The 26,797-nt window shown below is 33.5% G+C and overlaps 1 long non-coding RNA gene across 1 annotated transcript in view; it reads right to left on the bottom strand.

The window, feature by feature from the left end:
* The window catches only part of LOC127553457 (uncharacterized), a 116,114-nt gene that overhangs the window by 56,524 nt on the left and 32,793 nt on the right, over positions 1-26,797 (bottom strand). The window contains exon 2 of the long non-coding RNA XR_007951743.1: positions 4,321-4,377. This is a non-coding gene — a long non-coding RNA (uncharacterized LOC127553457). The remainder of the gene's footprint in view (positions 1-4,320; positions 4,378-26,797) is intronic.

Raw genomic sequence — 26,797 nt, 5'->3', positions numbered from 1 at the left:
CTGACTAGCAGCTTAAGTATAGCTCCACTTAGTAGGCAAATTATATATCATACTATCTCGTAGCCAATAAATATTTATTAACAAAATGTAAGCATGCTCTTAAGAAACTTATTTTCTAATGAGAAAAGATAACATCAAAGAAATCTAAAAGGGGGTAGATAGGATGAGTTACTTGGTATAAGGCAATATGCAGAATTTGAGAGAAGTTATTCATTGTCTTTCTTTCTCAAAAAGGACTATGACATCAGGGAAGTGATGCCATGACATGCAAGTGAACTAGATTTAAGTGAGGGAGGGCTGTAAAAGATCACTTGTGCAAGTAGGGAAGAAGGGAAGAGATTACTGACTCAGACATCCTTCTTAAATGGAGATTCTGAGAGGAGGTCTCCAACCTCCAATCATAGAGTGTAAATCCAAGGGCATAGGATACTGATGAAATGTGAATTACAGGAATGAAGTGACCTTCCATAATGATGAGATTCCTGAAACATGATTGAAAAGTCCAGCCAATTGAGAAATTAATGAATTGCTTAATTAATAAACTGCTACTTTGTCTTTCTGGGATCTTTTAGAAGTCAACACACCAGCCACTTTAAAGCTGGTACTAAAGCACCTAGATTGTCATACAGGATATAAAACCAAGTGAACTTACAACTTATACAATTTTTTAAAGTCTGTTTATGCTCATCTGCCTACATGCTATTTTACCTCAGTGGAGGTTTTCTCCTTTGAGAAAAGCTATTTTGCCATTTTTTGTCTTTGTATTTTCAAGTCCTAGCAGTCAGTGGCTGACAGTTATTAATTTATTATGAATAATTGTTAATTTATTGATATATTTATGCCCTCATTTTACAAATGTAGAAAATGAGACAAGTGTTTAGCTGAAATCTTGAAGGCTAAATTATTATTGAATAATGAGCTGGAATTTGAACATTTTTCTGGTTCGAAATCTAGTACTGTTTCTACTATATCACACTCCTGGGAAATTATTCATTTGAATAATAAGTAAAACTATTCACCTTGTACTAAATTAAATCCACAACTACCTATTTTCATTCATTTAAATTACCCTTTAAAATGAGTATGAAAGTGTTAAGTAAATTGTAAAGGGCTTAATAAATCTAAAGATTTTTTCTAAAGATATGTCCATGTTTTTGAATGCTTATCGAATCAATTTGCAATGCTTGGAAACTCCAAATGGATTTAATGTACTCTCACATATTACTATGTTTCTATGTTTCTGAAAAAGGAAAAAGAAACCAGTATATTGTCATTTATCCAGAAGGTAATGATAATTTTCAAAGCATCTGCATAGGTTCAACAAAATTTTAGTTATGTCACTCTTTTTTTTTTAATTGAACAACAAATTTATTAAAGGGAATAATTCTGACAAGTATAACACAATAAAGAAAAATTACTGTCATTATCCATCCCTCTTCCCTACCACACCCACAGCAATTTAATGACTTAATTAAAGGTCTACACCCAAAATTGTTTTTATTAATGATTCAATATTATTTTTGTGGATATTGTTTACTGTGGCTAGAGGACATGGAGGAACAAAAACAACAGAAATATGAGCAGTAGTTCTTTAATCAACTGTGATTTTCTTTTTCTACAACAGAAATCAAGGTAGTAGAAATAAATTTAACAGAAAAGAAAGAGAGGGTAAAGAAGTAAGAAAGGAAAGAAGAAAATGAAAAGAAAGGAGGGAAGAAAGGAAAGGAGAGAGGAAAGGAAGGAAAAAGAAAGGAAAGAAAGGGGGAAAGAAGGAAGTGAACAAGAAAATAAAAAAGGGAGGGAGGAAAGAGGGAATAAGATAAGGTAGGAAAGAGAGGAAGGAAAGAATAAAGGGGTGAATAAGAAAGTAAAGAAAGAATAAAGGAAGCAAGAAGGAAAAAACAATAAAGAAGGAAGGAAGGAAGGAAGGAAGGAAGGAAGGAAGGAAGGAAGGAAGGAAGGAAGGAAGGAAGGAAGGAAGGAAGGAAGGAAGGAAGGAAGGAGGAAGGAAGGAAGGAAGGAGGGAGGGAGGGAGGAAGGAAGGAAGGAAGGAAGGAAGGAAGGAAAGAAGGAAGGAAGGAAGGAAGGAAGGAAGGAAGGAAGGAAGGAAGGAAGGAAGGAAGGAAGGAAGGAAGGAGGGAGAAAAAAGTTTCCTCATGCAAATATGAGAAATAAAAAAAAAAAATTTATCTAAACTTCTGCATGGATGCATTACACAACTTGAAGAGCTTACTTGTACCACTGCTAGGCTCAGACAAAGCGTTTGTATAGACTTTTGTTTTTTCCAAGGCTCTGTGCACAGATGCCAAGGGGCTGACGCCTACTGAAAGCAGCACCACTAGCAGCCATCATCAAACAGCTGATGGAGTGAGTAATCGTGTCGCCAATGGACTAAATGCTGTCTCTATGCCTGTTGTCCCTTCTCACTGCTCAGAAGCTCTACTTTTTCCCCATACATCAGCAATCTAGGTCAATGAAGTACAAAGGCAACTCAACCTACAAGCCAGCTGGCATATAACAGAATTATAGAGATGAAGGACAGAGGTGGAGTCAGTTCCAACTGCACTGGATACAGACTACAGAGAAAATTAGGAGTGTCTTGTCCAATAAAGGACCGAGACAGACTGCACTGAAGTTCACTTCAGGCAATTTGGACTCACAAATATTCCTTCCTTTACTAAAATCATTGACTAAAATGTCCTGATTTAAAAGTCTAAGAAACTTACAACTATGTTCATATTAAAACTCCTGACTAATATTACATTTAATTATCTCTTCTATTTTAGAAATTCAACATTTAAAAAAATTAACACTGCCAAAAGCTGTCCATTATTAATCACTATTATTTATTCCCCCTACTTCCTACTATTATACTATCCCCAAATGAAATTTCTTTATAATTTTCATAACCAATGATTCACATTCATACATTATATCAAATGAAGAGCTTGTCCTCATTTGCAATAAACTCAGCATACTGTTTCTTGTGATGTTATATAAATGCTTCTTGGCTTTTTCTAAGAGCAACTTGCATTTTCCTTTTTTTTTTCCTTTTATATTTGAACCCTCTTTTCTGACTTTGTCCTTTTCATCTATCTTTCATTACATATTTTCCAGATGAAAATAGACCAAAGTCACACATAATAATAAAAACCCTACTAATAGAAATGTAAAAGAAAAATAAAAAATGACTAAACCTATTCTTCACAATGGCCTCAGATTTTTTTTTAAAATCAATTCAGTTTGCACATACATTATAACCTATATTAAATTGCTTTCAACTTTAGGGGATAGAGGAAGGAAAAAAAAAACTTGAAACAAAATTTTATATAAAAAAGAATGCTAAAAATTGTTTTTATGTATGATTGGAAAAATAAAATACTACCTATTAGAAAAATAAAAATACAATTAGATTTGATTTAAAATCATGTTAGTGATTGCTTTTCCTCTAGACTTATAACTTTCTTAAGAAGTATTCCCAAAATAAAATAATTCCCAAAGTTACTCGATTAAGAAATCTGTAATGAAAATGATACTCTTCTTAGATATAAGAATACAAATTCAACAAACCTTAAATATTTTAAAAGAATCTATTATTTTTATGTCACTGTCTGAACATAATAAAAGTTGTACATAAAAAATACTATTAAGTTTCTGCCTTAAATAAAGTATTTGTTCTTCTTGATATTCAATCATTTTTCAGTCCTGTATAATTCTTCATAACCCCATTTGGGTTGCTATTTCTTTCTCTAGCTCATTTTACAGATGAGGAACTAAGTCAAACAAGGTTAAGTAACTTATCCAGGCCCACACAGTTCGTTAATGTCTGAGGGCATATTTGAAATCAGGAAAATGAATCTTTTTGACTCCAGATCCAGCACTCTATTCACTCTACCACCTATCTGCCCAAATAAACTATAAGTATATACAATGAAGATAAAGTATTGATACCATATAATTTTATAACACCTATGTTTTGAAATATGGAATTTCAATAGTCGATATATTCATTTTCTATTTTCATTTTATTTTAATTACCATAATTTAAAGGTAAATTAACACACATTGAAAATGTCTGATTTTTCATTTCTAAAAATGGATATCAAAGAGAACAAATTAACCTACATTTATTTTGGAAGCCTATAATTTAAAATAATAAGCTTTTAACAACACACCATAGAACAAAGAGAGGCAGCATGGTATAGTGAATTGAGTTACCTTGGAATCAGGAAGATGCGGGTTCAAGTGTTGCTTCTGACTCACTAATTATATGACCCTGAGACAATCATTTAAATTGTTACAATTAAATCAATGTCATACCTTTTGGCCAAGTCACTGAAGTCTCTAAGCGTAGAAATTTGCAGAGAAGTTGCAGATCTAAATAGGAAAGAAAATTCCTTATTACTAATGAAATTATAGTCTAAAAATTATAATTTTAAACCTTGAAAGAGCTTATTAATGACTAACCCTGTTATTTCACAAATGAGGAAACTAAGAAGAGTTTAAGTGAATTAACTAAGCTCATAATTATTAAACTGTTTCATTTCTATTGGTGAATATCTAAAGTAGTGGTAAATAAATGGCATAGAGAATATACCTTTATTCACATTCCACACTTAGGATCCCGGAATAATAGTGATAATACAAAAATATAATCTTGACATTTTATGGTTTATGATTTAAGATTTCTAAATATAATACACATGATTTCACCATATTCTCAAAAAACACTTTGAGATTGACATCATAGATATTATTTCCATTTTAGAGATGAAGAAAATGGACTAGAAGTTAAGTGCATTATTCATACTCAACCAATAAATGTAAGAGGCAGAATTTGAAGCCAGATGTTTTTAACTCCAAGTCCAATTACATTCAAGATATGACTAAGAAAATTCATTAGAATAATGAAAAATAATGCCTGGAAAAATTGAAGAAAAAAATTACATCTTCCTAGTGGATTATTTTTCATATTGTATTTCAAGAAAAATCTGTGATATCATTGATTCTTCCATCAGAGTGATCACAACTTTTCAAAACCATAGTAGATAGTTGTTGGTGGCATTTTTTTCTTTTTGGATTTGCTACAATCTAAAAAATGCAACACCTGTCAGCCAAGCCTCTGGGTTTGAGCCTTCTAACCTTAACTAAATTGATCCTTGGACAACAAGCATAGTTTGCCACCAAGCTCATACTTGAAAGTCTTTCCATCTTGGTAGGAACTGACAAATACTACCATCTGCTGGCAAAATCCCAGAGACTTTACAATGCACTCCATGCTAAGAGAGGGAAGAATATTCTAATTTGTTATAGTATGAGTTTAAATATGAGCTGCTTGGTTATTCTCTAGTCATTTGTATTGCTCTACTAACAAAATAGTAATGCTTTGAATCTTGTAATGAAAAGGAAGCATAGCACACAGAAGAAAGAGTCAGGTTCAAAGTCAGACTAGGTAAAAAGCTCTGTCTGTGATGGACATGTACATACTTACTCGTGTGCCCAGAAATAAGCACTGATAGGCTTTCTAGCCAATTTTCCAAGATTTTCAATTCAATTCAATTGTTATCTTTTTATCTTAAAATAAAGCATATAAAGGAGTATTTGTTAAATTGGATTTATCTATTCTAATCAAATAATTTAATTATGCCAGTATGTTTAAAGGTGTATACTGAAGCTGTAAGTTTCATTAGAACAATGTCTTTGCTGTCAGAGTTTTGATATCTCTTTGACCTGTGACTTCAGAATATGCACCAGAAATTACAACTTTAAGTGCTGGCTAGTAGTCTGCCTCTATGAGATGAGCTTCATCCTCACACAAGTATTATTGTGAAAATTGGAAATTTGTGTGAGGAGAATGTATAATTCAACCAAACAAAAAAAGATTGACAGCAAATAAATTGGTGCCAATAAATAATTATCATAAGTTACCATTTAATCTTTAAGAAAAGATAGAAATAGAGTTGGTGTTGGTTTCCAGACAACATATTATTGAAAATCCTGATTTCCATTAAAAGGTGTTATTTGGAACTGGGATATATTGTCATGGTGTGCCTGTGATTTTGATTGATCACCCTCTTAACCATTTCCTTTTAAAGGAAATGAATTACTGTTAATAAGCATATACCCAGGCACTTCTGCACATGCGCACGCACACACACACACACATACACACACCACATACACACACACACACACACACACACACACACACACACACACACAATCACCAGTGCATAGAGACATTCTCTTGGGAGATTATGAGAGCATTTTAATTTTTTTTCCTTTTTGCTAAAACTTCTGATAAAAATGATTCTGATTCTTGTTATTGTTTTTTAAATTGTTAGAGATTTTTGGAACCTTCAGAAATCATTGTGATAAATTTTTAAAAATGAAACAATATTACTACTCTACCATAATAAAAACAAACATTTGTATAATGCTTTACAGTCTAGAAAGTCTTCACCTAATATATCTCATGTGATACTCACAACATTAATATTATAGGTAACTGTGAGTATCAATATCCACATTTTGTAATTAGGGAAACTGCAGTTCCAGGATACCAAGTATTGAGTCAATCTATCATGTGAAAATCATGGAGGTTGTATATTAAGGAATGAAGAACTTTGCCTTTGGTAAAAAGAGCACTTAAAATAAACTAATCATGGCTCCTACTTGAAGTAATGTACCATAATAGACTCCCATGCTAATTCTAGCTTATTCTTATCTTCCAAATTTTTCTAGGATCTATCTTTGATGATGTCTCAGTTATGCTGCGTTCAGCTTAGAGTAATAATCATGTTAAAATGAAATTCTATTCAAATTTTGTAACATTGTTCTGCATAAAATTTCAAACGTGGTAAATAATTATAATGATTAAGTGAGAAGCTGGAATTTTAAATCTGGTCTTCTTATTTCAAATACAATGTTGCTGGATTTTTCATTCCTTAAATGACAATATGTAATATATGCCTGTGTGTATATAAATGCACATGTATGCACATATGTAGGTCCACAAATATTAAAATTTACCCCAAATTATACTTGATATTCTGTTTCAAGTGACATAGTTAATTGTTGCTATTGTTGTTGTTATCAAAGAACATGGAACCATATTTGCTTTGGAAGTAAGATATATGAAAATATTGCATGGTACTGAGACTGAGAGAGAAAAAAAGATTTGTAGAATTCTTTCAGTTCTGGGTATTATTGTAATCAATAGGCTAATGAAAGTCAAAAATGAAGGGGAAGAGACAGAGACAGAGACAGAGACACATGGAGAGAGAGAGAGGGAGAAAGACAAAGAGGCAGACAGACACGGAGACAGAGACAGAAAGAAAGAAAGAGGGATAAACACAGAAAAAGAGACAGAAACAGAGAAAGACAAACAGAGAGAGAGACAGACAGAAAGAGAAAAAGAGAAACAGATGAACAGAAACAGAGAGACACACACAAGGACAAAGAGGAAGGGACAGAGTGACAGAGACATAGAGATTTATAATATAAGCTTGCAGTTAAATCTAGGGCTATTGGCCTATAGGTCTCTCTAAATATAACTACAAATAAACAATTATAGCAACTAACCATAGGTCTTCGATTCAAGAAGACTTGGGTTCAAATTCCACCTATGATACTAGTTGTGTGACCATGGTCAAGTTAACTAAACTGTCTATTTGTCAGTTTCTATAACATGAAATACCTGAACTTTAGTTTCCGAAGTACTTTTCAACTCCAAATTGTTGATCCTATGAGCCTTATAAGCAACCTTGAGTGATGCAAGTTAAGTAAAGAAGAACAGGAGGAGCCAAAGGGATAGGGCATGGGATGTGTTTGAATGACACATACCCCTCCCCCTTATTGACATAAGAACATGGCAGCATAGTGTAGTGATTGTACCAATGACTTCCAGTCAAGTAGGTCCAGATTTTGTACCACACTTCATGATCTATAAAATAAAAGGTGATGGTTCTTCCATTTCTAAGGCTATGTATCTGTGATGCCAATTAAGAAGGTACTGATGGTGAATGAAAACAAGCTGCTCTGAGAAGCTGAGAAAGATAAAGAAAGTTTGGAAAATGTTGCTGTTCCACCCACAGCTTCTAGTAGTGGATGATTGCTCAATATTCATTTTTTAATCCTAACGATCTATCCAATGTTTTTGGAAAGCCATTCTTTGGTTCTCTTCATGGTTCATGGATACCAGTACAATAACTGTACTATCCAATCAACATCCTCTATTTGTTCTAAGTCTTAGAGATTTAATTTGTCTATGGTTATATAACTACAAATTGAACTAGAACCCTACACTAGACCATGTAATCCAAAATCAACTTCTTTATCCACTAAAGCATGTTTTACTCTTTAATTTTAACTAATGAGATCTTTGCCTTGATGATTTCCATAGTGCGTTACAGAGGCATAACTTGAACCCAGTTCTTTTTTACTGCAAGATCAATTCCATCTATTAGATCATTTTACCTAACTTCCTCATTTTGCAGGTGAAAAAAAGTAAACTCTTACTTCCTCCAATTTAAGTGACTTTCCCATGTTCACATAGCTAACAAAAAGAATCAGTTTTATAACTTGAAATAATTTACTCACTATAGTGTGTTAACATTGTTAATTTTATCTAATGAATTTTTGTTATTTCCAGCAGACAACTTTAAACTGAAAATAGATTCAAGATTCTGATTCCATTCTAAATTCTGACATAGTCTTATTAAGCAATTCTCAATAAAATTGCCTTTATCAAGATGCTGAAATAATAGTGATTACTTATTTGCCTCACAGGGATTTTTTCTGGTAGAACAACTTGGAAGTGCTTTCTAAGGCTTTTGAGGCAAAGTTCTTATTAATCTGATGAAAATGAGGGGGGCAAATGTAGAAAAGAGGTAGAAATGGAATGTGCCCCCTTCTGTCTATTATAAACTTTTTTATTCCTTATTTATTATAAAACATTCAGTTGCCACACACTTCAGTGCACAAGTGGACAGGACTACTGAGACTTGATGCAATGTCGATTTTAAATACGATTTTGCATTGATTCCTCCTGAGGTCAGCTTCTACTTTTCATTGGGTGCTTCTGCACAATGACATTGGGTTGTTGATTTGTCAGAAGTGGAGCTAATTCAAATAGAAGAAGGAGGAAGAGGAAAAGAAAAAAAGAAGAGGGTGAACAGGAAGAAAACAAGAAAAAGAAAAGAAAGAAAGGAAAGAAAGAAAAAAGGAAGGAGGGAAGGAGGAAAAGAAGAAGAAGCAGAAGAAGCAGAAGAAGCAGAAGCAGAAGCAGAAGCAGAAGCAGAAGCAGAAGAAGAAGAAGAAGAAGAAGAAGAAGAAGAAGAAGAAGAAGAAGAAGAAGAAGAAGAAGAAGAAGAAGCAGAAGCAGATTCTTACAGTTATTTCAACTTCCCTGGAAAATTTGTTAGTATTGCATATAACTACATAGCAAACTAACTAACATAAACATATTCCAACTATTTAAAGGAGAAATAATTGAGGTTTATATTAATACAGAATAAAATCCCATGTGAGTATTCAATAGAAATAAAGGCATTTTGATGAGCTATCAAAGTAAAGGCAAGGCAAGTCATTTCAGAAATTCTTGTCTCCTCTTGAGGAGATAACACTTCATCTGGTCAATACTAAGGTTGAATGTTGAGACCATTAAGATTCAATAATTCAACTCAACAATCTACTCTGTGCCAAACAGCTCAAAATCCTAGCAGAAACATAAACATACTTTCTTGATGAGCTATATTCATTTTTTTTAAAAAGCAAGTCAGAGTTCAAAGGCTAAATTAAAACTAAATTTAAAAAAGTATATTGTGGGCAAAACAAATTACTGCAGATGATTTTTCAGTCCTTTAAAAATAATAGATTAGTAATTTAGGAGATTAAACAGACATCATTGTATTCTTTGTATTCAGAAATATATATTCTAGAAGTAATGATTTAAACAAAAGGTTAAATAATAGTATGAAAACATTGAAAAACATCACCAAAAATAGCAAAATACTACCAGTTTTAAAACTTTAAAATTATGACAAATGTATAGTGACCAGAGCATTGGCCATGAGTCAGGGGACTTGGGTTCAAAAGAGCCCAGGGTTCAAATCTGACCTCTGACCCTAAACTCTCTATGAGAACCTAGGCAAATCATTTTAAGTCCCTGGGCTTCAATTTTTTTCTCTATAATGAGAGAGATGGGCTCGATGACTGATCTTTCTTTCAGGTCCAAAACTAAGATCCTCAGTAAAACTTCTTGGTCATATACTGTGCTCTGACTGACTCAGTCCTCTATTCTATTTATAGAAAAGTAAATTTTAGACTTATTCTATAGAAAACTGGAAATTTAAATGGATGTTCTATCAGCTGGACATTTGGATAAGTTATCATATATAAGTGTAATGGATTATTATTATTGTATAAGAAATTATGAATCGGCTAATTTCAGAAAAGCCTGGAAAGCCTTACATAAACTAAAACTGAGTGAAGTGAACCGAATCAGAAGAACATTATACACAGTAACATCAAGATTATAAGATGATCAATTGAGATGGACTTGGTTCTTTTCAACAATGAGGTGAATTCAGTTCCAATAGACTTGTCTTGAAAAATGTCATCCTCATCCAGAGAGAGAACTATGGAGACTGAATGTGAATCAAAGTATAATATTTTCACCTTTTTGATGTAGTTTTTGCTTTTTTTTTCACTATTGATCTGATTTTTCTTGCATAGCATGACAAATATGGAAATATATTTAGAATTGCATGTTTGACCTATATAGAACTTGGGGAAGGGGAGAAAAATTTGGAACACAAATTTTTGCAAAGGCAAATGCTAAAAAAAAAATCTTTGCATGTATTTTGAAAAACAAAATGTTATTCAAAAAAGAATTCAAGACTACAAAATAAAGAGAATAATACAAATTCAGCTTTTAATGAGTGATCCCAATACTTGATCAGAATATCAATATGAATATATGTATATATACTAAAACTGCTCCATTGTGTATGTGTTTTCAAAATAGTCACTTATTCCAAAGATACTTTTATGCATTTAAACAATTGCAAAGTACTCTGTGACATTCTAGACCATAATTTAGAATGCAAATGAAATAAAACTGCAGCTTGGTAAGGCATAAAATTTCAAATCATTTCATTAAAAAAAAAATTAGGGATAATAAAAGGCACTGAATAATATAGAATAGTGTTCTGTAGCCAAAATAATTTTCTGCAGCATGTGTCAGTGAATTAGAAAGAATGCCCTGTCTGGTGTTACAGTTCTATACATGCTGGCAATACAATGCTCTTTACAGTCACTTGCAAGAAATGTGCAAATTATCACTTGTGTTTTTCATTTTTAAACTTTTCTGTGATGGTGACGATCCAAGTTGGAAGCATCTAGACTATTTGAAAAGCTGGAGAGGAGGAAGAAATATTCATGTGCTATGGTGAGGTGCCTGGGTCTGAAGCCAGAAAACTAGAAATCAAAGCCTTGGTACAATAATTACAAACTAGATGATGATGGGTTAGCTGCTTAACTTCTGAGAACTACAAGCTTCTATAGAAGGTGGAGATGATGATAAGGATGATGAAAGTGATGGTGGTGATGGTAGTGGTAGTGGTAATGATGATGAAGATGATGATGATGATGATGATGATGATTCATTTCTGTTGTTCAAAAAAATCCCTTCCCAATCTTAAAGTGCCATGGGATAAAAAATAAGTCAAACAGGACTTTAGAAACTAACTGATACAAATAAGATGATTTGCCCAAGGTAATACAGGAAGTAAGCTTTGGATGTTGGACTTGAACATTTGGTTCCAAAGTCAATGTTCTTTTCCTTGTACCATGGGGGTTATTATCATTATTCAGTGACTCAAAAATAAATAAGGAAAATAAAATGATTTATCTGGAAGGTGTATCTCATATTTTGGCAGATTAATGTAACAAAATCTGTGTTAGCCTTTTTTTCTTTAAATCATATCTATGATTTCATTTCCTATAAATTTTGCTGGGAAAACCTTATTTCATTTGTTGGGAGCTTCTAATGAGAAGATTCGGGCTATTGAAACAAAGTGTTATCTTTTCTACAACTTAAAACCTCTGTGACCCATCTGAAACAATGTGAAATTGATTTCCCAAAAGTCACACAGACAGTATTTGCCAAATATTCATACCCTAGTCTTTCTAACTCCAAAACCAGCTCTCTATCCACTATGCTATACTGACTCATTAATTTACTTCTTAAAGGGGATTAAGTTGAGGATAACCCCCAATTTAAGCCAATTTCTCCTCTAAATATGTCACTTTGTATATGGATCTTGATTTAAAATGTAAAATTCTAATAAATGATAATATAAAATTATCATTCTACTATGTTAAATTCCATTGTGTATAATCTTCATTTTAAGCTGGAAGATATTGGAAGATACATTTTACTGCCTATAAGAGATGTGCTCTTTACAAGTACTGCAGAATAATTTTGGTATTATGGGCATGATATATATAGACTAGAAGAGGGGATATTAGATTGTTTTCCAATGGGTGTATGAGGAGATTGCCTTTCAAGCAAAGAAATTATATGTTTTACTTCTGTGAGTAGCACACTGTCTCCATTATCTACATACTTAATTCTTAGCTCATTCTGGTTTGTAGTTTAGATTGTAAGATGAGACAACATCTAAATATCTAAACAGTTTTTTTTTTTGCTATAGGCCCATGACTGCCTATGTGGTATCAGATATCCCCATTAAAAATTGAATAATACTTCTATCAACTTTCAGGATGTCAGAATTTATCTGGCCTTCTGACCTTGCTGTTTATTTCTAAATTAGATAAGATTTGGTCTGCCTTTGCCTCCCAAACCTGATATTTCCCCTATATCTCTTATTACTGAAACTTTTTGATAATGACGTAGTGAGAAGTCAGGCTGAGAAATTAGAGAGATTGACTACGATCTTACACTAGTTTCCTCTATTCCTAAAACATATTTTAGGTATCTGTAATCTAAGCTTGATCTTTTCATTTACATATATTTAACTGATTTTGTTATGATGGTATATGTTTTAATCTCATCTAAATATGATTAATTAACCTCAGTAGCCCAAGAACAGGGATATAATCTTGATAATGTTGAATTCCCAACATCGATATAATTAGAGAATATTAAAGATGCAAATTTGGCCCCAGTGAACCAAATTTATAAGTTTCTGAAAGTACTTAGAAAGTTTTTCAGTAGAAGCAAGAGAGATAAGTATCCATTCAGCAAAAAGAAAAAGCTGGACTTGCAAACTACCAATTGGTTAGTCAATAATCATTTACTGAGCACTTATTCTGTGCCAGGGATTGTGCTAACTTTCATGAATACAAAATAAAGTAAAACCAGTCCCTGCCCTCAAAAAGTTCATATTTTAAAGAAAGGGATTCTATAGAGATTCCTTCTTCATTGCACAGTCACATAGGGAATAGACTTTTCTTTGTCCTATTTCTTAGTGCCAAGATGTCCCTTCTGAGTTTATTTAATTTCTAACTTCTTTTAGCTCAAAATTTTATAAGTATAACTCTAAATGGGATCTTTGAGATAAACTAGTTCAGAAAAATCAGACCCAGGGGATTAAATGAAATTTAGCACCACAATAAACTGGGATCTGAAACCCAGGTCTTCTGACTGCTAACAGTGTTCTGACTACACATCTATAGATAGATAGATAGATAGATAGATAGATAGATAGATAGATAGATAGATAAAGAGGGAGGGAGAAAGAGAGAGAGAGAGAAAGAGAGAGAGAGAGAGAGAGAATTTCCTCCTCTTCAATGCTTATAGATAGTAAGACAATTCATTCAAAACATATTTATTAGAGAGCTACTGTGTTAAGCATTTTTTTCTGGAGGATAAAAGTCAAAACTGAAATGACACCTGTCTTTAAGGGACTTATATGTTACTGGGGTGGGGGAAGCACTAAATAGGAGTGGGTAAAACATGTGCATGTAATTTATATGCAAAAGAGTAAGATATAACTTGGGGGAGGCAAATAAGGTTAATTGATTTACAGAGTCACACAGCTAGTAAGTGTCTGAAGGTAGATTTGAACTCAGGTCCTACTGACTCCAGGGCCACAAGACTTCACAAAGCTTCTTAAACTGTGTATCATGATCCTGTATGTAACTGCATAAGTAAATGTGGGAGTTGCAAAATTATGATTTATCAGTAAATGTTTGATTTGTATAACTATTTTATATATCTATACACCTAATATCACATAAAAATTTCTCAGATGAAAAGGGGTCCTGAGGAAGAAAAGTTTAAGAAATTCTACTCTGTGCCACCTAATTAATACAAAGTAATTATTAACAATAAAATAAAAAAGCCATTACCATATCTATTTTAATTTTTAAACATGGAAAAATCTTAAAAATATCCACAGATACAATTTTGCTTTTTCAAAATATCATCCAAGATAATGTATGCTGGACAATGGTATTTATGAAGCTAATTCAATGCTATTCAAATTTATTGATCAACATTAAAGAATCTTTAGGGATAGAAAATGCAATCTACAGTAATTCCAAGCTCATATAATATTACCCATTCTTCCTGTGCAATAAGAGAACTGTTTGGTTCTGCATACATATATTGTATCTAGGATATACTGCAACATATTTAACATATATAGAACTGCTTGCCATCTAGGGGAAGGGGTGGAGGGAGGGAGGGGAAAAATCGGAACAGAAGTGAGTGGAAGGGATAATGTTGTAAAAAATTACCCTGGCATGGGTTCTGTCAATAAAAAGTTATTATAAAATAAATAAATTTTAAAAAGGAAAAAAAAAAAAAAAAGAAGAGGGCTTGTTTCATTTTCTGTATTTCCACCCCTAGAATGTAATAAATATTACATGGTAGGTTCTTGATAAATGCTTGCTGATTGGTTTATTACTAGGGTCCTAAAGGTAAACCAGTCATAACTGATTCCTTCAGGTGGTTTATTAAGTGTACTAGCCTTAAATTACTAAATGAGGGTAGCCTTGGGCAAACAGAGACCTGTTGAAAATCTTAACTTGAAAAGGCCAATATGTCCCACTGTGTCCAGGACCATCATCCCATCATCTATATCTGGCCACTGGACCCACAGACTCTTGAGGAGAAAGTAAGGCAGATGACCTTACACAGCCCTCCCTCACTTAAATCCAATTCATTGAATGTCATGGTATCATCTCCATGATGTCACCGTCCTCTTCAACAATAAAGGACAAATAAAAAGTGAATCCTCTACTCCTCCACTATCCATTTTGGCAACTATATCATTAAAGATTATATATCTGGTTACAATAACTAACAAGTCTCTGCTTTATTACATCCATTTGTATTTTTAGTTGCAATTCAGTATAAAACTCTTATAGTGGGTTTTAAATTTTTTGTCAAAATGGAGGCAGCTGGCTTTAATGAAGCTTAAAGAAAAGAAAGTGATCACTACACCCTCAATCATAGTTATTCTACTAAAGAAAATCTGTTGCTATTGTGTCTTTACGCCTGTTAGCTATTTTTTCTAACGTGAAAAGACAGATTACAAATTTCAGAGCATGGAGCTAACATGTCTTATTTTAATACAGATTATTTTGTGCCATCTTAACTTTAAACATCTAAGATTATTTTCTCTGGCTCACAAATAGTCTCACCTGAGAAATAAATAAACCCAGAATTTGAGCAGAAAAACAGCAAGTTGTGAACATATGTGAATTTCCCCTTACTAAATTAACAGTGGCAAAAGACAAAATGAAATATTGATCTCTTCTTTTGAATGATCTTTCTGAGGTTTGCAACTACCTTTTCTTAGTTGTGGCCAGAGCAAAATCAAAAATTGATTATCACTCACTTCCAGAGCTGAACTCTATGGATCTTTAACAGTTTACTGGTTAATTAAATACAATAACAGAACACTAGAGTGGAGCTTTCTTACTAAGAATGCCATTAATAAACCCATTTTTCATGTAAGAAACATCATCTGCACATGATCACCATAACATTCCTTCCCAACTATAGCATTTCATTCAATATTTTGACAGATCATCAGTTATGTTATCTACAGGGATATATATCAACTTACAGATGTGTTTTTTGATTTCCTGTATAAGTCATAAATTATCCTGGAGTCAGCTCAAATTGGATACAGAGCTGATGGTTAAATATTCCATGATCATTTAGACCTCAGAAATAAGCAAAATACACATATGAGTTTGATTTGTTGTACTGTTGATTTTCTAGACTTAAGAAAGTGATAATTGAAATCACAAATAATGAAAATTAAGCATGAAAGTATTTTATATATATTTGAGAGGCTGTTATTAAATATTTATAAGCATACAGACTATTTCTATCTATCATTTACTCAAAGGATGGGATGCTAACTTTTGAAGAAAGCTTTTTTAAAGTTAATTTTTCTAATCATCCTCTAAAGAATGTGTTGATGAGAAGAAAATGGAAAAGGGGAGAGAAAAGGAAAAAAAATGAAAGGACATAGATAACCCCAAGTTGCATAACAGATCATTAACTCCCTACTAACATCTATATAATGGTATCCTGATTCTGTGACAGACTCACAAAGAAATATATAGCTTTAACATTATAGGTTCTATATCTCTTCTGTCATCTCTGTACTTTATCTTGGGCATTTATTTCCTTGTATGGAGCCCATAGAACATCAAAGAATATAAATTCAAGAAGATATAAAAGTCCAAATATGGGTTTACAGAACCAAGGCCCTGAACTCCAAGTACAAGACATAAACCTATATTTATTCTGCATTTGGTCACAGACAGAGGTTGCTCTAGGGCAACAATTGTTTTTCCTCTGTCTGTGGCCCTGCTAAGACTGAGTAACAATCAATCACTATAGAGTAAAATAAATGACTTTTACTCACTTAATGCACAAAGTAGATTCTGCCAATTCTGGATCTTACAAATTGCTTCTTTTGATATTGTTCCTGGCTGAAAGTTAAAGGAAAAATATGAGGTGGGATGAGGTAAGCAGTCGAAAATATTTAACAAAATTTCTCCCATGGAAATTTTATTTCATTTTGAAATGACAGAGATTGTCTTGATGTCCTCATTGAAGTATTCTATGTAAGGGCAAAGCAACCAATCAATCAAATATTTATGGATGAGTGCAATGTATTTGATATTATTTTTAAGTGCTTTGGGGAGCAGGAAAGCAGGATTGAGGGTCTATTAAGATAGAATAGGAAAGGATTTCTAGGAAAAGAAAACATTAGTGATAGAAGACATAGGTGTGAACATGGCATATTCTTGGAGAAATAGAAGAAACTAGCGCAAAGGGTTACTATTGTCAATGATAAATAATAAGAAATAAAGTCAGTAAATAGGCTAAATCAATATTTATAGTGGATTGAGATAAAAAATTCAAATAGAGGAATTTAGACAATATGATGTGAAATTTAATTTGGAAGTTGTTTAAGTATGGGAGTGACATGATATTTATGGTTCATAGTTTTTAAAAAGCATTTTACCTATATCTTATAAATAAATGCTCTCAACAACCATGTATAAATGTAGCTTTGTTCTAATGTAGTGGCTCTTAAAATGTGATCCATGGATTCTTAGAAATCCTTGAAACTTCTTCAGCAAGCTCAAAACTGTTTTCATAATAATACTAGTATGTAATTTGCCTATTAAAATATTCCTCCCTTTTTTAACTACAAATCCACGTGAAGCTGGGTTTTTTTATGTACATCACCAAAACTACATTGTAACAGATTGCCTGCAAGAATAGATATGAAAATCCCACTGTCAAGCCATTAAAGAGGTTTGTGGGGATAGGGCAAAACAATGCCACTCCATATAATTTCTTTTTTGGAAAACAGAGTTATTTTAATAAAATATTTTATATGCAGTTATATAATGGGCGTGTTATTATTTTTAATGAATTAAATATTTTTAATTTTATCTGTTTCAATTTCTATCATGGTAAATATTGATGTAACTCATATAAAATTAAGTTCTTTGAAGTTCTCAATAATTTTAGAAGTATAAAGGAGTTCTGAGAACAAAATGTTTTCTATTTTCTTTTTAAACATAGAGATTAAGTGACTTATCTATGATCATATAGCCTGTAAGTATCTGAAATTTGGTCTATGTCTCTTATGGTCTATGACTCTTTTCACATTACAGTTTCATGTCACAGGCCCCCAACTCTTTCATGTACTTTGTGACCTCAGGAAAGCCTCTTCATCATTCAGCGCACTAGGTAACTATTTAGAACTATAAATTACAGAAAAGGCACCAACTTAGGTTGACAAATGTATTTTTTTCATTGGGCAGTTTTTTCATCAATAAAATCACAGCTTCAGTACCTTACTCAATTGTACAGGTCCTCCTGACTTTAGGACTTGTGCTTTCTGCAGTACAACACCAAATTGCCCCCCAAATAAAAGGCTTTAGATGCATGTGAAGTAGTGGGAAGAGAGCTATTATTGGCTAAGAAAATCTAGGTTTTGTGAGAAATGATTGTTAAATAAATAATTGTTAATATTGGGAAGAACCAGTTTGTTGTGTTGGTTTATTTTTTCCTCCTTCCTATATCCTCATTCTCTAGTAAGCCAAACCAGTATCTGAAGGACATTGCTGATAATGAGACTGGATTAACTTTCTCTCCAATCTTGTTCAGACTTCACCAAATTGGGGAAGCCCATGGGTGGGGATAAATTTTTTGATTAAATTATTCAAGGCAGGTAGTCTGGAAGTAAATGACATAAGTCGTATCTCCCAACCCCCTATTAGAATAGGATGAAGAATAAGAATAAGATTAGAATAATAATAATGATAATGTCCATTATCTTATTACTTATAAACCAATCATTTACCACATTCAGGAATACCCATCTTTTCAAGGGTTTATAAGCATTTAGTGGGTTTCATAAGGAGTCTTTGGTATTTGAGAGTGTTGCTGACTCCTTTTATTAATTATTGCTATCATGATTAATGAAATGATTAGTTACTCAGAAACTATGTCTCTCAAATTTTTCATGTCACAGTTTCAGCTCCCACCTCTTTCACACATTGGCTATGTGACACTAGTAGGAAAACCTCTTAATCAATTAGAGCACTAGATAACTATTTAGACCTATAAATTACATAAAAGGGACCAACTTTTGGATTTTATTTATTGAACAGTTTCTTTCATAAGTGAAATTATAGCTCCAGTTCCTTACTCTATCATAACAATCAAGTAATGCAATTACCCTATTTTACAAATGAGGAAACTGAAGTTCAACAAGTGGTGATTTGCCCAGAATTTGAGCAGCATAATATAGCAACATGGAGAGTCTAGAGACTAGAAAGCAAATTAAGACCCCAAATATTATGATTCCCCCTCTTGCATTCTATCACTTTCCCCTTCTCGAAGCCGAGGGGAAACTAAACAACTACAAACTGTTACAGCAGCTGTGTTTATATTCAACTGATTCCTCTCCTTTTAGATGTCATGACTCAGACCCAGAAGGGACGAAAAGTGCTTATGGGGAGAGCAGTTTCCTGAGGTAGCCTCCAGACACCTTTACCTTTTCATCTTGTATCAGAGCTGAGAGTTAATTCTGCAAAGTCTTCACTTAAACCCAAGAGGTTACCTGCTGTGTGTGGTGAATGAAAAGAAAGCACCTGCAGTCCTCTGTAGATGATACTTCACATTTCTCTCAGGCTTGTTTGCCACTACAAATTATCAATTGGCCTAGGAGTATATTGAGTGCTGCCCGGATCACACAAGTGACTGCAGTCTGTTTCAAAGCTAGGAGTTTACTGTTTTGTAGATGGAAGATATTATACCCACAGCATAGCTCTGTTATTTCAGAAACTGCAGGATTTTGAAGACGAAATCTTCCCCTTTTCATGAAAATGAAATAAAATAAAACAAAACATAGCATTGGTATTTTCCTTGGAACCCAACGAGTTCTGTAAAAAAGGTCTAGAGCAGTGGTTCTCAAACTTTTGTTCTCAGTATCTTCATGTTGTTAAAAAACTATCAAGGATATGTTCAAAGAGTTTTTATTCACATGGATTATATTTATAGCTATTTACTATATTAGAAATAAAAAAAATAATAATTTTGAATTTGTAGATCCTCTGAAAGGGTTTCAGAGGCCCCAACAATTCTTTGGACTACACTTTGAGGATCACTAGTCTAGAAGATAACACATAAAACCATGTTTTGTAATGTATGGGCTAGCTTTCTGGAATTAAGGAGTGCAGGAGGCAGGAGAATCACCAGGAGGATGGTCAAAAATGCAATGTCTCATTTCTAGTCCTTTTCAGCCCTAAAACACTCTATTGCAGTATACTTATTATGCAGTATTATTGCATTATGTGTAAACTAGAGAACCATTACCTCACACTGAGTAGGTGCTTAACTATAAGCACCCTGCTGTCCTTAATTCAAGTACACCTTTTCAGAGTTCTAGCCCTCTACATCTCCCATTTTCTTTTGTTTTAGAACATAGACAGTCACGCCCTCCCTGATTTCTCAGGAAGGGAGGTAAGAACATCAAAGAGAAATGGGGAGTCAAAATCAGATATGGTTAGCAGGTTTCCTCTGGCCTGAAATTGAAACAGGTAAATAAATCCACAGCACGGGAGGTATTACACAAGTACATAGTAATATACACACACTAGTAGCGATGTAACAAAAACTATGAATCAACATAGTGATATAGCAAACCATATGAATATACATGTCCTTAAGTCCTAGAAGGAGGCTATATAAACAACAATCACAATATACCTCCTTCAGGAGCCAAGAGGTAGTCCAAAACCAATTTATTGTCCATTACTTCATGTGTTAGGGAATCCAATGATTCCTGCTGGTTTTTTAGTCTTGCAACAGTCTCATAAACAATGTTTTATGTTCATTGACACATATAATCAGATAGAACCATCTGATGTTTCTTGGATCGTTTTCTTTGTTTCAAGGGTCTTCTTCATCTCTCTCTGATTGACAAGGTGAATACAGCTCCTCAGGTATATAGCCCAAGATATCATCGTATTGTGATGTAGCAACATAATGTTTGGAAATGCTTTTCTTACTGGAATAAGAGCAGCAGCCACATATATTTGACACATAGTGGGGCTATTTTTCATTCCCTATGGCAAAACTGTTCATTCATATCTTTTATAAGGCTCAGCTAAGTTAATGCTGGGCACTGAAAAGGCAAATCTTTTCATATTGTCCTTATCTAGAATGATAGAATAGAAAGAATCCTTAATATCAATAACCCAAAGAGCCCATTCTCTAGGCAATTGAGTAAGAGATGGGAGTCCAGGCTGAAAAGTTCTCATAGTTTCCATCTGTTCAGTTACTTTTCTTAAATCAGTCAACATCCTTCATTTTCCAGATTTTTTTTTTTTTTTTTTTTTTTTTTTACAACAAATACAGGGGAATTCCAAGGACTTAGAAAAGGTTGTTAGTATCCTTGGTCAAGTTGCTCTTGTACTATATCTAATGCTCTTGTTCTATACCTAATAAGGCCTGAATTTTTTCACTTGTTAAGAGCACTGTTCTACTCACACTGGTATATCAGTTTTCCATTGAATGGGAACAGGTGAGAGTGCAGGCAGGCCTTCAACAGCAGCCCTGCCTAAAAAGCTGAAGTACTCATTTATAATCCTAACTGTTGTAAGATGTATCTTCCCCATAGATTGATGGAGATTTTTTTTCTACTACAATAGGAGTAAAAATTTCTGTTTTACCTTCACATATCCATCTGAAAGGGGTAGCTTCAGCTGCTATTGATCCTCTTATGCCAGACATATAGTTATCTACCTTAATCTTTGGCCAGTGACTGGGCCAATTGTCACCTCTAATGAGTATATGATCTGCACCTGTGTCTACCAACCCTTTCAATAGTATGCCATTTACATAGATAGTGAACATAGGAAGGTCAGTTATAACAGCTGCAGTCCAGAATATTCCTGGATTCTGTTGCTAGGAGTCAAAATCTGGACAAATATCACCAATTTGTCTATTAGGAGTATGTATCAGTAAACCTGATGTGACTTCTTCTGCTGGGTGATAAGTCACACATTTCTAGCTATAGTAGTGACTAGGATATTAGCTACACATTCTCCAGTTTCCCAAATCAGTGTATGGATAGACACTGTTTTGTAAGCACTCCCAGGAGGTAAAATGATCAAATCTACTGTGCCTGGAGGCAAAGGATCCATAGGCCATACAGGAACAGATTTCACCTCTCCAGGAGATATTTCAGTAGTCTCAGATGCATATAACTCTATTCTCCCCAACTGTAATCTCTTTCCCCCATCAGGTTGCTTCTCCACTAATTGATTATGTCAAAGTACTGAATTTCTAAAGACTCTCTGGGTAACATTGGCTGCCATCATGCTCCAAGTGTTTTTTGCCTGAGGCTCTGGAGTCAACCCTTGCCTCTCATTTCCCTGAGGCAATCTACATTCTGATGCCCAGTGGAACCCTTTGTTGCATTTTAGACAGAGGGTTTTGGGTCTTGTTTTCCCACCCTGTCTTCTATGCCAACATTGAACTTTTAGATGCCCTACTTTACCATATTGAAAGCATTGATGAGTCTTTATGAAAGTCCCTTGCCAAAAGGGACCCTGTCTTCCCATGTTCAGATCTTGAAAAGTCTGCATAGCCTGGGTATAAAAGGTATCTGTGCCCATTGTGGCACAGCATCTTATGATCTCATCTAAAGGAGCATTCCATGTAATCCTAGTATAATTCTTCTACAAACCTCATTATAATTTTCTTTAGCAAGTTATCATAATTTATCTTATCATAATTTCTGTTGCTACGTTTTCATTGATAGTTTGTATGACAGCGTCTGCAGAAGTCCCACAAAAATCAGCAAAGGATTCATTTGGACCTTGTGCTGTTTTTGTGAAGGCTTCCTCTTTATGTTGTCTTCCTGGGAGAGTACCCCATGCTTTGATAGCAATAGCTGTGCTAAAGTGTCTGCATAAAGACCTAAACCTGCTAGTTGATCAGAGGCAACTGGTATATTAACTACAGGTTGTCTAATTCATTGAGCTTTTATTCTACAGAGTTCACTATACTCAGAAAGACACAACAAGTTTTGTCTAGGTTCTAAACATGTCCTTGTTATAGATTTCCAATCATTAGGGGTTAAAACTTCAAAAGCCAAATTCTCTATTACCATCTTAAGATAAGATGATGTAGACCATAAAGAGTACAAGTCTTTTTCATATCTTTGAAAATTTCTGGGTTAAATGGAGTATATATATTTTTTCTTGATCTGAAGAGTCAAACTCTTCAATCACAGGCTATGCTTCTATTTTCAAATCAGATGTATCCTGTTCTTCATCTTTAGTTTCAATTAATGTCTTTTTTAATCCTGTCATAGGGGGTGGACAAAGCTGCTGCATGGGTGAGGCTGATTGAGAAGCACCACACTCCTTAATTTTATCAGCACTGTATTTAACTCCTTTCTTGTCCAATTCTTCATGCTTTTCAGCTGCTTTGTCAGTACCATCTCTTTCCTGCTCTTTCTCCTTTTTTCCTTATTTTAGAACTTATGTAATTCCTTGTAGCCAATTGTATTATGTTGTACATATAGAATGTTTCCTCAGGAATTGAATCAGGTCCATTATCTTCATAATATTCAAATAGCTGCTCTCTCAGTAGTTTCCACTAATCTGGTTCTAATTTTTCTTCCTTAGAGAACCAAGGAGATGTATATTCTTCTAATGTATCTAAGATTCCAATGATCTGCTCCCAAGTTACCAACAAACCTTGCTCCTTTACTAACCTACTTATGCTTGCTACACACTTCCCTTGGGATGGAAAGGCTCTTTTCTTAGTATTTGCCCCATTTCAGTTGAAAAACAAAAGTGACTAGTTTACTCATTTATTTCCAAGTGATAGGAACTTCTCTACTGAACATACAATTGCATCAGTCAAACTGCTGAGTGTAAGTCTTTATATCCATGTTTGGGTGCCAAAATGTAATGTCCAGGCCAGCTTTCTGGAATTAGGGAGTGCAAGAGGCAGGAGAGCCACTAGGATGATGGTAAAAAATGGAATGTATCATTTCTAGTTCTTCTCAACCCTTAAATACCCTATTACAATTACAGCATTACTGCATACTGATTATGTAACCATTAGCTCACACTGAGTAGGGTGCTTAACTACAAATATCCTGCTGTCTTTGATTCAAGTACACCTTTTCAGAGTTCTGGTCCTCTACAATATTTATTGAAAGTTCTATCTTCTATCAATGCACCTGAAATAATATCTACCATTCTTAGATTCTTTATATTTTATTATACCTCTACTTTTTTATACTTTACACAAAGTATAAATGATAAGATGTTTCATTTCCTCCCCTAATCCCTTGGAATCATAACAAATATCAGTTTATATAATAAATGTAACAAGTAGAGTTCTAACACTTTCTAATAGCACTCATCCCATCTGGCCAAACAAAATCTGCCTTTGTAATAACAACCAAAAAGCAAACAAGAAGAGATCTGTGAGAAACTTCAATGATAATGGACAATCACCCACAATGTCTATATGATTCCAAGCCAAAAATTAAATCATATGCAAATTCCTGGAAATGTAAACTTAAAAAAAACGTAATTAAAACTATTTTTTACATAGCAATATAAAAATTGAGTATATATTGCTAGAGAACAACAAAAAATCTACCAGATCACAACATCCAGTGTATTTTTTTCCATTTTTGTCTCTTTAATCTTTCCTGCTATCTTTGTTTTTAAGAGTTGACCATCATATTGTTTCTGAAATGTTCCATACCTAGCTGCTATGATACTATACATATAGATAGATAGATAGATAGATACTACATTTTATCTGTGACTGATGCATCTTTGTTTACCTTGTTGCTTTTTTCCTATATTCTAAAAATTGTTTTCCAATATAACCATTGCCAAAGAATTCTTCCTTAAATATTTGTTCCTCTGGTTCTACTCTTTCTCTCTTAGAGCTCTCAAGGTTCAGTTCAAGACTGAATTCTCTAGAAAGAGAGATAATGTTTCATGAATCCTTCACTAATCTATCTTTCTAGAATTAACAATTTATTTTACTTTGTTGACTTTTCTTTTATATCCAGTATATAAAATTGATGGCATGCATTTGTATATGAAGTGTTTGGGAGTCATGGTTCATAATTTGAAAGAATCCAAAGAGATTCTTTTATAGCCACAAAGAGTTTATTTATGCCATAGCTGGTATAATATTAGTCTCTAAAGGAGTCTAGCAATTAGAGGAATTTTGGGAGGATTTTTCACACAGAAAATTTGGGGTTTCAATCTGCAATCTAATAGTCTACAAAGCTATAAATTTTATAAATTGTAAAAGAGAGACAAGAAAGATCATAATTTATGGAAAGAGACAAATAAGAGCCTTTATAGAAAGATAAGTTGGAATGGGGTTTTACAAGAAACAAGTAGCAACAAATAAGAGGTTTTATTGCTCCACATTCCTTAGCTAAATATTCAGTTTTGAGTAAATTCTGGACTCTGACCCATCATCTCCCTCCTGTCTGTCTTTTGACAGAGGAAATTCAGGGGACAATGACTGAGGACTCATATGCAGCAAAAATCCAAGGCTACTATTCCAAATTCCCATCCTTACTGACAAGCTGGAGCCTCAGGGTATTACAGGGTACCAAAGCACTGAGTTATATTTTTTCTAAAATTATAATTCATGAGCCCCAACATGTTTGTCTTTTGCATGGATTATCAACTAATATCAGTCAACCAGGCCTAATTAGTTTTTAGAAATGAATAGTTATTGAAGTAGTAAAAGAAGTTGATACAAAACTTTTTACTTTTTACAATACACAAGTTTAGGGAAAGATGGGCTATAACATATAGAAAAGGGTCACAGCTTCTGATTGTCATAAGTCCTTTTATCCCCTTTATGAGGTATGCATATAATTCTCCTTAGGATGTTATAGTTTTATTTAGAGTTGTGGAGCTGCCTTTTTTCAATTTTAATTTTCCTTGACCCCCTTTGCAGACAATGCTATGAATCATTGCTCTTCTAGGCATACTGATGAGAATTCTAAATCCTCTAACTACCTTAAGTCCAAAAGGACCTTCAATGATCCAGGATACTGAGGAGACTTAAGTTTTTCTGCTTCTTTCCAAAGTGTTTGGGCGTAGGGGAAGATAATAGCTGAAACTACTTTCACCTGGCTCACCAATAGAATCTAATAAATTCTTATAAATGCTAGAAACTTAATTTACTTAATATATTGAAGATGAGCAACAAGGCAACTAGTTTGTAGATCAATTTAGTGCTTTTCATTGATTATTTATTTCAAAAAAGATGTTCTCACCTGATAAAGTTACCAACACAAGTTTATCTCATTACTTTAAATGCAGAAAGATGACTGAATCAGTTTCTTTCCTCTTTCCTATAGATATAGATCTTCTCCCCACTCTTTAAATTATAAATTCTCCATAGACTGAGGCAATAAAATTTGCTTATCTTTATATCCTTATTTGCCCATTTTGTGTAACTGAACTGAATTGGAATGACTACTAGATTACAAAAGGTCAAAAGGGATACATTTTCTTTGAATAATCCCAAATTCCAAGGTTTAGAACTATTTGGTAAGTTTTTATTTATTTCTTTCATCTGGATACAGACTAGATGAAAAAATATATATTTAGACTAGATGGGGAAAATGTCATAAATCTAACTGCTGGCATTTATTACAGTATGAAGCCTTTTCAAATTCTGCCTGTGAAAGGAAAAGGCTAAACC

The sequence above is a fragment of the Antechinus flavipes genome, chromosome 3, assembly GCF_016432865.1.
Source record: "Antechinus flavipes isolate AdamAnt ecotype Samford, QLD, Australia chromosome 3, AdamAnt_v2, whole genome shotgun sequence".
Classification (NCBI taxonomy): domain Eukaryota; kingdom Metazoa; phylum Chordata; class Mammalia; order Dasyuromorphia; family Dasyuridae; genus Antechinus; species Antechinus flavipes.
This window is presented reverse-complemented; position numbering and strand designations above follow the sequence as displayed.